The sequence below is a fragment of the Erythrolamprus reginae genome, chromosome 1 (genome assembly GCF_031021105.1).
Source record: "Erythrolamprus reginae isolate rEryReg1 chromosome 1, rEryReg1.hap1, whole genome shotgun sequence".
In the NCBI taxonomy this organism is placed as follows: domain Eukaryota; kingdom Metazoa; phylum Chordata; class Lepidosauria; order Squamata; family Dipsadidae; genus Erythrolamprus; species Erythrolamprus reginae.
The window spans coordinates 97,659,889-97,672,564 of NC_091950.1; positions in this window are offsets into that span (position 1 = coordinate 97,659,889).

Consider the following 12,676-nt stretch of genomic DNA (forward strand, 5'->3'; position numbering starts at 1 on the left):
TTCAGTATTTAAAAACTTGCTATTTTTTTCTCTCTGTTCATCTCAGAATGATGGATTGATCAGATCAGATCAGATTACTACTTACGTAATTTTTATGACCTGGTTGGCTTTTCATTTCTGATCTCTATCCTAGTCATTAACCTTTTTTGGGGAAGATGACGGAGTTGTCAATATTTGCTGTATGCCGTCCAGAGTTCATAAGGAGTTGGGCGGCTTATAAATTTAAATAATAAACAAAATAAATAAATAAATTTGCTGGAAAGAAGGTCAGAAGTCATTTATTTTAGTTTCTTTTCTATTTTTAATGTTTTCATTCTTTGCACTTTATCATCTTTCTCCTTTCTTTCGTCTTTCCTTTTTCTTTTTTTGATTGCATTTTCTTTTATTTATTTTAATTTATGAACAAAATATTTAATAAAAGTTACAGATCCTCATGAAGCTTTCTTTAAAGCATATTTGCTTCTTGTTCTGCCTCCCTTCTTCTTCCTCACTGGAATTATTTTGCAGTTACAGTTTTAATATCTTCTCCTTTAGGAGAAGCAATATGTGGTCTTGCAACCAATGTTTGTGCACTCTTTTGTGAAATGGAGGGCCATATGCATTTGATGAATAAATAAATATTATGGATAACAATATACACTCAGGGCCAGGGGTGGGTTCCAGTTTTCTTTACTGCTGGTTCACTCAGGGGTGCGCCACAAATGCACAAATTCATAGAAGCAAAAAACCAAGATGGTGCTGCCTATGGCGTTGCTGAGAGAACTGGTTTACCAGTGTGGCAGGCCTTAGCCACTGATGGTTCCAGCAACCCAGGCCGCCAAGTTACTCCCTGTTCTATAGAACTGGTCCAAACCAGGAGGAACCCATCTCTGCTCAGGGCAGAAACAAAACTGTAGAAGACATGAGAATGTCTTTATTAGCCTCATTTTCTAAATATTGTTTGATTTTTATAAAAACCATGTGGAGTCATTATACCAGAATAGTAATTCAATCAGAATCATAGAGTGAGTCCATTGGGGATTCAGAATAACTCTTCTGGCTTTTTGTAATTGCATCACTGAAGGGTAGAAAAGGCCAAACTACATTTGTTGAACACACAAATACATAATTTACTGAGTTATAATTTCCTAATTTAATCAAGTCATGTAAATTCACATAACCATTGGGCAGGTTCACACAATATACTGAGCCCATACTACCCAGCCATATTTTAGACTAGTGTTTTGCAAACCCAGCCTTCATGCGATAGAATTTTCAATAAAAATGTCAAGGGACAGGGAAAAAGTAGAGTGTATCCCATTCTTAGAATACACTTTGCCCAGCTAATGATAGGATCTAGCTATTTTTGACTGATTGAAAAAAGCCAAGCCGAATCAGACTTGACTGGTACTTGGATGGGAAACTATAAAATGTTCATAGTAAAAGGATCAACTGGGACATCAAAAACATTTAGGAAAAGATAATAATGAAGCATTTCTATATTGTTACACCACCACCACCACTCCAAAAAAATCCTACATGAATGGGTCCATGAAATTCACCAGACACTGAGTTTTACTTAAGAGAAATTTGACTGATGATAATATTTAATAGCTCTTTATAATTCACAATATCAAATAATTATTTATAATTGCACATTTTCAACACTTGCTGGACATCATGGGCTTCCCAAGGTATGCCCATGTTACACCAACACTCCGCAGTCTGCATTGGTTGCCGATCAATTTCTGGTCACAATTCAAAGTGTTGGTTATGACCTATAAAACCCTTCATGGCACCGGACCAGAATATCTCCGGGACCGCCTTCTGCTGCACGAATCCCAGCGACCAGTTAGGTCCCACAGAGTTGGCCTTCTCCGGGTCCCGTCGACTAATCAATGTCGTCTGGCGGGACCCAGGAGAAGAGCCTTCTCTGTGGCGGCCCCGACCCTCTGGAACCAGCTCCCCCCGGAGATCAGAACTGCCCCCACCCTCCTTGCCTTTCGTAAAGTTCTTAAGACCCATCTCTGCCATCAGGCATGGGGGAACTGAGACATCTCCCCGGGCCTATACAGTTTATACATGGTATGTTTGTGTGTATGCTTGCTTTTAATAATGGGTTTTTTTAGTGTTTTTTAAATTATTAGATTTGTTCTTACATTGTCTTTGTTATTGTTGTGAGCCACCCCGAGTCTACGGAAAGGGGCGGCATACAAATCTAATAAATAAAAAATAAATAAATAAATAAATAAATAAATAAATAAATTATCTTAAATGGTTTACATTTCATCAAACTGTTTATGAACTACCCAGAGACTTTAAGGGTTTCCTGTTCTGAATCTCTCAATGACACTTTCTTAATGTGTGGTGCCTTCCAGGAAAAATCTTTAAGGAGAAATTGAAACTTTTAAATGTTATTTTATGTAAAAGTTATTCAAACTTTCTTTCTTTAAATGTAGTTCAAACTTTCTTTTCTTGAGTTTGAAAAGAAGTGGAATATTTTTTATTCTTCACAAAAAATGGAATTATTTAGATGTGTTTTTAAAAAAGAAATAATATATTTTCTAATTTGACATATAACCTCTATTTCATAAAGAGAAATTTAAGAAGTTGGGGTTTACTTGTTCTTATATATTTTCATTGATTTGTTCAGAAAACACTTAGGGATGCCTATCCAGGAAAAGACATAGGGTGTTTATCACCTGATAAGATGAGGTGATTCATAATAGCATTCTATTAAATCAAAATAAATATAACCAACAAAATCCCACGGTAATATTATATAACTCATCACAGCACCAGAACATCTCAATTATATTCACTGGGCCCACTAATATACTAGTGTGATGTCTGGATAAAGAACCAGGTCTTCTTAACTTTCTGGAAGTCTAATTGAGTGTGTTAAAGACAACAAGCTCTATTTTTGAGCCATTGTAAATGAAATGTTCTGGCGTGACAATTTTGAACTAAAAGCAGCCATTAAATGCAAATTGTCTCTAAAGTGGTATAAATTATTAGGAGATTGTCAAATTTTCTGGACATTGCTGTGCAGTTTACTTCAATTTGTGGCAGAGGCAGAACACAAAAGGGTGTGTTATTAACATCACTAGTAGATAGCTATCATATCTGTCTGCTAAGGTCTAGATGATCAATAAAGGGCAGTGCAGAGTTAGATTGATCTCCCAAAGGCAATGGAGATAGCAGAGTTTGTAATATCTATTAGGCAGGGAGAAGGTGAAGGCAGACTCTCCCCATTTTATATTTTATACTTATTGCACATAGCTGCTTTAGTTTAACAAAATTGTGTTAATAAGCGAACAACTTTTAAAAACTACTCAGAAGTTACTTCACATGTTGTTCTTGGTTCTTTGGGCCTGACGGAGGAGCAGGTGAGGAATGAATGAGAGAAGATCTCCCAATCAAGTAACAGACCCAACAATCACACAAAATGAAATTACATAGCTATGACTGTCACTTGTTCCTTGAGCAGGATTCATAAGTCCAAAACATCCCTAGATTGCACTCAGGATTTGATTGGAGGAATGCCATCGAGCATCAAAGGTGGGAAATTCCCAGATCCAGAATGAATCAGATAAAATAAGCCATTTAACAACAATGATTCTATGCATTTCCCATAAATGCTAAGTATAATCTGAGCACAGTGTTATGATAAATGTGAATATCATGTACTTAACAGCAATGAATGACCAAAGAAGCCAGGAAAAAGCTTTAGGGTATAGTATTTTGGAAACTAGATCAGTCCACTCTATCCCTTATTTATTCATGAATACTTTGTGAGCTTTCTAGGCCTTTCTCTATCAAGCTCCTGACCAATAGATTGACATTTCACTTAATAGAGGGTGGAATGTCCATCTGGTTCACATCTATCAATTTTTCATTTTTCTTTTCTTTCACAGACTCTGGCAATAGCCTTTCACTAAAGCTCAAAATAAAAACGTAAGAGCTGAGTACAATACATTTCAGCTACAAAACCTCCTAGCACCAATTTCCAAAACCAATCAAGAGGCAATAAAGCCATTCAGCTTTCACCTTTAAACAAATCAACATCCTTGCTTGCAAGTACTTAGTTACAATTTTAACTCTACCTTAGAGACAAAAGATTTTCCCAGCACAACATTTACTGCTTGCTTTTTCTGAACAATTCCGGATTTGAATAGATTGCAATTTTATCTAGGGCCTTAAGAATAGTATTTATTAACTTCCTAGAGGCTTCAGAATCCCAGTTTGGGAATCACCCTCTCACCAACTTTTTTCAGAGAAATCAACTTGAAACTTTTTATTATGGATGCAATTTTCTCCTCTTTTCTCCTCTTTGTTTCTGAGTTTTAATTTGGACTTAATTACTGCTTATTAATTGGGTCAGACAGAACACTAATACTACTCTTTAAAGCCTTGGAAAGACCATACCTAGAGTACTGCATCCAGCTTTGGTCACCACACTACAAAAAAGACATTGAAACTCTAGAGAAAGTGAAGAAGAGAGCAACCAGGATGATAAAGAGTCTGGAAAATAAAACATACGAAGAGTGATTGCAGAATTGAGCTCGGCCAATCTGGTGAAGAGAAGGACCAGGGGTGACATGATAGCACTGCTCCGCAGAGAGGAGGGGATCAGGCTCAGCAAGGGACTGCTATCTTCGGTGCTACCGAAGCGCCCTCCAAGGCTGTTTTGAATACACATATGTCCTACAGGCATGCGGGCACCCATCGGTGCAATATTTTGGCTTCTGCACATGCAGAATGTGAGGATGTGCAAGATTTTGGCTTCTGCACATGCAGAATGTGAGGATGCGCAAGATTTTGGCTTCTGCACATGCAGAATGGGAGGATGCACAAGATTTTGATGTCTGCACATGCAGAATGTGAGGATGTGCAAGATTTTGGCATCTGCACATGCAGAATGTGAGGATGTTCAAGATTTTGGCGTCTGCACATGCAGAATATGAGGACATGCAAGATTTTGGCTTATGCACATGTAGAATGTGAGGACGCGCATGTGAGAGATTTTGGCAATTTTCGGCATGCGCAGAAGCAAAAAATCAGTGAAAATCACTGACATCTCGCTCACAGGAGCATCTTCACATGAGATTCTGTGTGCTGCGCATGCACATACACAGGCTTCTGCACATGCAGAATGTGAGGATGCGCAAGATTTTGGCTTCTGCACATGCAGAATGTGAGGATGTGCAAGATTTTGGCTTCTGCACATGCAGAATGTGAGGATGCGCAAGATTTTGGCTTCTGCACATGCAGAATGGGAGGATGCACAAGATTTTGACGTCTGCACATGCAGAATGTGAGGATGTGCAAGATTTTGGCATCTGCACATGCAGAATGTGAGGATGTTCAAGATTTTGGCGTCTGCACATGCAGAATATGAGGACATGCAAGATTTTGGCTTATGCACATGTAGAATGTGAGGACACGCATGTGAGAGATTTTGGCAATTTTCGGCATGCGCAGAAGCAAAAAATCAGTGAAAATCACTGACATCTCACTCACAGGAGCATCTTCACATGAGATTCTGTGTGCTGCACATGCACATACACAGATGCCAAATCTTGTACGTGCACATTCAATCACGCATCAGAGACGTTAAGCTGCACACGCATCCTGAAAATCGCTAATGGAATATAGCACCTTACTGTTCCAGTAGCAGATCATCATTGGTCAGGCTGTTTTCCAAGGCTCCAGAAAGCCAAAGAAGGAATAATGGATGGAAGCTGACCAAGAAGATATTCAGCCTGGAAGTGAGGAAAAACCTTTCTAACAGTGAAAGGGATCAACCAGTCGAACAGCTTGCCAGCGGAGGAGCCCCAACACGTGTAACCATCTGTACTCAAATGATGTAGGAACTCCTGCTTGAGCAGTGGGTTGGACTAGAAGACCTGTATTGTCAACCAAGAGGCAGAAAGGCATCATGGCATCATTTATCTATCTATCTATCTATCTATCTATCTATCTATCTATCTATCTATCTATCTATCTATCTATCTATTTTTTGTTTGTTTGTTTGCTTGTTTGTTTATTTGTTTATTTGTTTATTTATTTATTTATTTATTTATTTATTTATTTTTTATTTATTTTTTTATTTATTCAATTTTTATGCCGCCCTTCTCCTTAGACTCAGGGCGGCTTACAACATGTTAGTAATAGCACTTTTTAACAGAGCCAGCATATTACCCCCACAATCCGGGTCCTCATTTTACCCACCTCGGAAGGATGGAAGGCTGAGTTAACCTTGAGCCGGTGATGAGGTTTGAACCGCTGACCTACAGATCTACAGTCAGCTTCAGCGGCCTGCAGTACAGCATTCTACCTGCTGTGCCACCCCGGCTCATGTGGGAAGGCATTTCTTCTCCAGGACAAAGCCTGGCACTCCCCTTTCATTACCATCAGTCACATACCATTAGTTATCAGGTTACATCGCATTGGGTATTAGAAAATACAGGATCCTATTGATTGGTTCAATGCATGGGGGCTTTGTGCTTTACCTCGTGAACAGTGAGTGATCAATTATGTTGATGCTTTAAAGACCGTTGCCTACGTGCCTTATGGAGGTCTCCTCCAGAGCTATTTGCAACTGATAAGGAAGCATGTCTTCCAGAGGGGGGGGGAATGTATGGAATGTCACGTAGGAGAAAAGATCATACAGGTCAGAATGCTTTGCCATGCTGACCTGGAGCCTTTCACAGAATTACCCATCAGCCCGTGGTTTGCCAGCGCTGGCTTTCGTGCTATTCTGTCCTCCACAACCTGCAAGGTTCCTTCCAACTCTAATAAATAAATAACTAAATAAATAATTCCCCGGTCTTTCCTCCCCACCTCCATTTTTTCTACCACTTGTAGAAAAGTTGTGCCAGAGACCATTCTCCTCACATTCCAAAAGGACTTTCAGAACAGCAACCTTTGACCAGAAAACAGACAGCAGCAGATGCACAAACGTGGCATAGATCAGTTTGCATTTATTTCTTTAGTTGTGTGTGGAAGGATTTATATAGCCATCAAACACAGATCATGTGCCTTAGGGTAGTGCACATAAAGAAAACAAGGAGAAAATTTTCAACTTGTACAAAGTAGCACATTAACAGAATAACAGAGTTGGAAGGGACCTTGGAGGTCTTCTAGTCTAGCTCAAGCAGGAACCCCTTTACCATACTTAAGACCAGGGCGGATTTCCTATTACTATTGCTACTGGTGCACTACATGCGCAGCTTCAGTTAGCTTTATGCGCATGCACAAACTCAAACTCAATCCAGACAAGACGGAGTGGCTGTGGGTGTTGCCTCCCAAGGACAATTCCATCTGTCCGTCCATTACCCTGGGGGGGGGGAACTACTGACCCCCTCAGAGAGGGTGCGCAACTTGGGCGTCCTCCTCGACCCACAGCTGACATTGGAACATCATCTTTCGGCTGTGGCGAGGAGGGCGTTTGCCCAGGTTCGCCTGGTGCACCAGTTGCGGCCCTATTTGGACAGGGAGTCATTGCTCACAGTCACTCATGCCCTTATCACCTCGAGGTTCGATTACTGCAACGCTCTCTACATGGGGCTACCTTTGAAAAGTGTTCGGAAACTTCAGATCGTGCAGAACGCAGCCGCGAGAGCTATCGTGGGGCTTCCTAGATTCGCCCACGTTTCTACAACACTCCGTGGCTTGCATTGGCTGCCGATCAGTTTCCGGTCACAATTCAAAGTGTTGGTCATGACCTTTAAAGCCCTACATGGCATTGGACCAGAATACCTCCGGAACCGCCTACTACCGCACGAATCCCAGCGGCCGATAAGGTCCCACAGAGTTGGCCTTCTCCGGGTCCCGTCGACTAAACAATGTCGTCTGGCGGGCCCCAGGGGAAGAGCCTTCTCTGTGGCGGCCCCGGCCCTCTGGAATCAACTCCCCCCGGAGATTAGAACTGCTCCCATCCTCCTCGTCTTCCGTAAACTACTTAAGACCCATCTATACCGCCAGGCATGGGGGATTTGAGACACCTTTCCCCCAAGCTTATTATAATTTATGTTTGGTATGTATGTGCTGTTTGGTTTTTAATTGATAGGGTTTTTTAGTTTTTTCTTAATACAGTGGAACCTCAAGATACGAACTTAATTGGTTCCAGGGAAAGGTTCGTAACACGAAAGGTTCGTAAGACGAAACATTGTTTCCCATAGGAAACAATGTAAAGTCAATTAATCCGTGCAACAAAAAAAAAACAACCGCAAAAAAACGCTGCCGCCCGGCTGTCACCTTTAAAAACAGCCGGGCGGCTTCCCTCTCTCTCTCTCTCCTTCCTCCCTCCTCCTCCTCTTCCTCCTCCTCCCGTATTCCACCTCCCTCCCAGCCCGCTAGGCAGGCCAGTGGTCCCCGTCACGGCGGCCCGATTGAGGGGCCGGCGGTCTCCGCCAGGGAGAGCTTCCTGGCTTTCGTTCTTGTTGGATTCGTGCGTTTTCATGCCCAGGAAGCTCTCCGAAGTGAGGAGAACCGCCGCTGTCGCCGCTCGGCCGCGCCTCCTCGCCCGCCGCCCGCCCGCCTGCCCAGGATGCAGACCTGCTGCCTCGCCCTGCGCCTGCTGCCGGCCCGATCCTGCGTCTATTGCTTCTGGGCTGGTTCCATTCTGTTCCCTACCGGCCCGATTGAGGGGCCGGCGGGAGGAAAGCGAATGCCTCTCTTCGTTGCGCTGCCTGGCTGGCAGCGGAAGATGTAAACGAGCCCACGGGGCCGGTCTCCGTGGCCGACAGGGAACGGAGCCTTCCATGGCGGCTGCCTGCTGGGCTGGTAAGAGGGGGAGCCGAGCCCAGCCCCGTGAGCTCGGTTACATCTTCCGCTGCCAGCCAGGCCATGCTGGTGGAAGCGCAACAAAGAAAGGCACAATCTTTGGGGTTTTCGCTGGGGGGGGAGGAAGTTAGGAAGGTCCTACCTCTCCCCCCAGCGAAAACCCCAAAGATTGTTTGCTGCCATACGATTTAGCAGCAAAGTGACGTGGATGGATGGAAAGCTGAAACAGCCCGGTTTCAGCTTTCCATCCCTTCACGTCACTTCGCCGCTAAATCGTGTGGCAGCAAACAATCTTTGGGGTTTTCGCTGGGGGGGGGGAGGAAGTTAGGAAGGTCCTACCTCTCCCCCCAGCGAAAACCCCAAAGATTGTTTGCTGCCATACGATTTAGCAGCAAAGTGACGTGGATGGATGGAAAGCTGAAACAGCTCGGTTTCAGCTTTCCATCCCTTCACGTCACTTCGCCGCTAAATCGTGTGGCAGCAAACAATCTTTGGGGTTTTCGCTGGGGGGGGGGAGGAAGTTAGGAAGGTCCTACTTCTCCCCCCAGCGAAAACCCCAAAGATTGTTTGCTGCCATACGATTTAGCAGCAAAGTGACGTGGATGGATGGAAAGCTGAAACAGCTCGGTTTCAGCTTTCCATCCCTTCACGTCACTTCGCCGCTAAATCGTGTGGCAGCAAACAATCTTTGGGGTTTTCGCTGGGGGGGGGGAGGAAGTTAGGAAGGTCCTACTTCTCCCCCCAGCGAAAACCCCAAAGATTGTTTGCTGCCATACGATTTAGCAGCAAAGTGACGTGGATGGATGGAAAGCTGAAACAGCTCGGTTTCAGCTTTCCATCCCTTCACGTCACTTCGCCGCTAAATCGTGTGGCAGCAAACAATCTTTGGGGTTTTCGCTGGGGGGGGGGAGGAAGTTAGGAAGGTCCTACTTCTCCCCCCAGCGAAAACCCCAAAGATTGTTTGCTGCCATACGATTTAGCAGCAAAGTGACGTGGATGGATGGAAAGCTGAAACAGCTCGGTTTCAGCTTTCCATCCCTTCACGTCACTTCGCCGCTAAATCGTGTGGCAGCAAACAATCTTTGGGGTTTTCGCTGGGGGGGGGGAGGAAGTTAGGAAGGTCCTACTTCTCCCCCCAGCGAAAACCCCAAAGATTGTTTGCTGCCATACGATTTAGCGGCGAAGTGACGTGGATGGATGGAAAGCTGAAACAGGCGAAAGGCGAGGAAGCCTATTGTAGCAGCTGCCACAGCGGAGACATTTGGGGTTTTGGCTGGGGAGGGAGGGGAAGGCAGGAGGTCCGGCCCTTCATTTGCCCTCCCAGCAAAAGGCAAAGCCGCGCAGCTCCGCATCGCCGAAGGAGGCTTAACCCCACCACTCTGTCCCACCCCTCGGCCGTATCCGGCATAACTTCCTCCTGCCTATCCCCGCTCTTCTGCCGGCCACGGCCGAGGGGTGGGACAGAGGGGTGGGGTTAAGCCTCCTTCGGCGATGCGGAGCTGTGCGGCTTTGTCTTTTGCTGGGAGGGCAAATGAAGGGCCGGACCTCCTGCCTTCCCCTCCCCCCCCCAGCCAAAACCCCAAATGTCTCCGCTGTGGCAGCTGCTACAATAGGCTTCCTCGCCTTTCGCCCGTGCCTGGCGGGAGCTGAAGAGTGCTTTGCCCAGTGCAAAGTTGACAGCAAGCAGCTCCGCAGTCCCGAAAGGAGGCTTAACCCCACCCCTCTGTCCCACCCCTCGCCCGTGGCCGGCAGAAGAGCGGGGATAGGCAGGAGGAAGTTATGCCGGATACGGGCGAGGGGTGGGACAGAGGGGCGGGGTTAAGCCTCCTTTGGGGACTGCGGAGCTGCTTGCTGTCAACTTTGCACTGGGCAAAGCACTCTTCACCTCCCGCCAGGCACGGGCGAGGGCGTGGAAGCTTATTGTAGCTCGCCCATGGCCGGCAGAAGATCGCTCTTGCCCGGCTTCCCCGCGAGGCATCAGGTCAGCATTCTGGGCGGGCGGGCGGCGGACGAGGAGGGGGAAAGCCTCCTGCAGCAGCTGCCACAGCCGCCGGCTTCCCCGCCGCCCGCCCCACAGAATGCTGACCTGATGCCTCGCGCGGAAGCCGGGCAAGAGCGATCTTCTGCCGGCCATGGGCGAGCGGCAGGGAGTCGGGGCTGCTGGCAAGCGCCCCAGCCTGGCTGTGACCTTTTAAAACAGCCGGGGGGCTTCCCAGGAGCCTCCGGAAGCCAAACGCCAAACCCGAACTTCCGCGTTCGGCGTTGGGAGGCTCCTGAGAAGCCGCCCGGCTGTTTTAAAAGGTGACCGCCAGGCTGGGGGGCTTCCCAGCACCCCCCCGAACCCCGAACCTGGAAGTTCGGCAAAAGTTCGGGATTCGGGAGGTTGCTGGGAAGCCCCCCAGCCCGGCGGTCACCTTTTAAAACAGCCCGGGGGCTTCCCAGGAGCCTCCCAATGCCGAACCCGGAAGTTCGGGTTTGGCGTTCGTAACTTGAAAAAAGTTCGTAAGAAGAGGCAAATTTTTTCTGAACCCCGGGTTCGTATCACGAATTGTTCGTAAGACGAGGGGTTCGTATCTTGAGGTACCACTGTATTAGATTTGTGCCTGTACAATATTGTTTTATCGCTTGTTGTGAGCCGCCCCGAGTCTTCGGAGAGGGGCGGCATACAAATCTAATAAATTATTATTATTATTATTATTATTATTATTATTATTATTATTATTATTATTATTATGCCCAAGTGTGTTTTTGTTTCTGCGCATGCGCAGGAAGCAAAATCTCATCAGGGGATAGGTGTGCATGAGAGATTTCAGAGATTGTTTTTGCTTCTGCTCATGCACAGAAGCAAAAAAAATCACCAAAATTTTTCCCTTTAAAAAGGAACTTTTTATTTGCTGAAAATTTTTGGAGAGATTTAATGGCTCTGCACAAAGCAATTTGGAGAGAATTAGTTTCTTTTTCATTCTCTCTTAACTTTTATTCAGGAATAATAGATTTAAATAAGGCCGTCTGCCAAATTTATCACAGATTTAATTTCAGAAAAAGGAATGTTACATGACAAAATGAAAGATAGGGGCACTTATGGTGATTTATAATTAAGGGTTGGCTAGCATCCAGTCCAAAATATTTATTGGCTCAAAAATTGCAAGGAAAGATGTATGTTGTGGTAAAATGTATGCTCTCCAAAAATACATATATTAGGAAAAGTTTGATTGAGTACACAATGGAAACCAAATGCATATTTGAGAGCAAATCCAATACAAATGCAATGTGGTGGTTCTTGTTTTATTTTTATTTTTTGCTTTTGTTTAACAGCTGGGTAGCAGAGCTGCATTGTTGGAGATTTCCCTGCAGTACAAACCAGTTTTAGCAAAACTATAGAATGCCAAGGCAAGAAAAGGACAATAAAAGGACTTCCAGTTAAGAATAATAATTAGCAAACTGAAATCATATTCCATACTGAAGAAAATCCTGATACTGTATTTCTGGGATGGGCCAACCAACAATCAGTATATAGTTGCTTCTAAGTAGTAGAGAATAAATAGAAAGGACACAAAATTGTTGTCTCACATGCCGAGCCAGGGCCGGGAGACCAAAGGATTTGGATGGAAAAGAACTGACTTTGATCCAACTCTAGCAAGCTGGAATGTTTCTGGGTTTGCAGTTCCCCAGGCTTTAATAATATTATCCATTCAGTCAAGTCCAATACTTGGTGATTCTATGCAGGGGTGGGTTCTGGTTCTCTTTGCGGCTGGTTTGCTCCTTGATGTGCCAGCTTCTAGGCAGAAGCAATAAATAAGATGGCGGTGCCTATGGCACAGCCAAAAGAGCTGGTTGGGGGGCGTAGCAGTCCTGGGTTGCTGCCAGTTCCAATGACCCAGGCCGCTAAGTTACTACAGTTCCATAG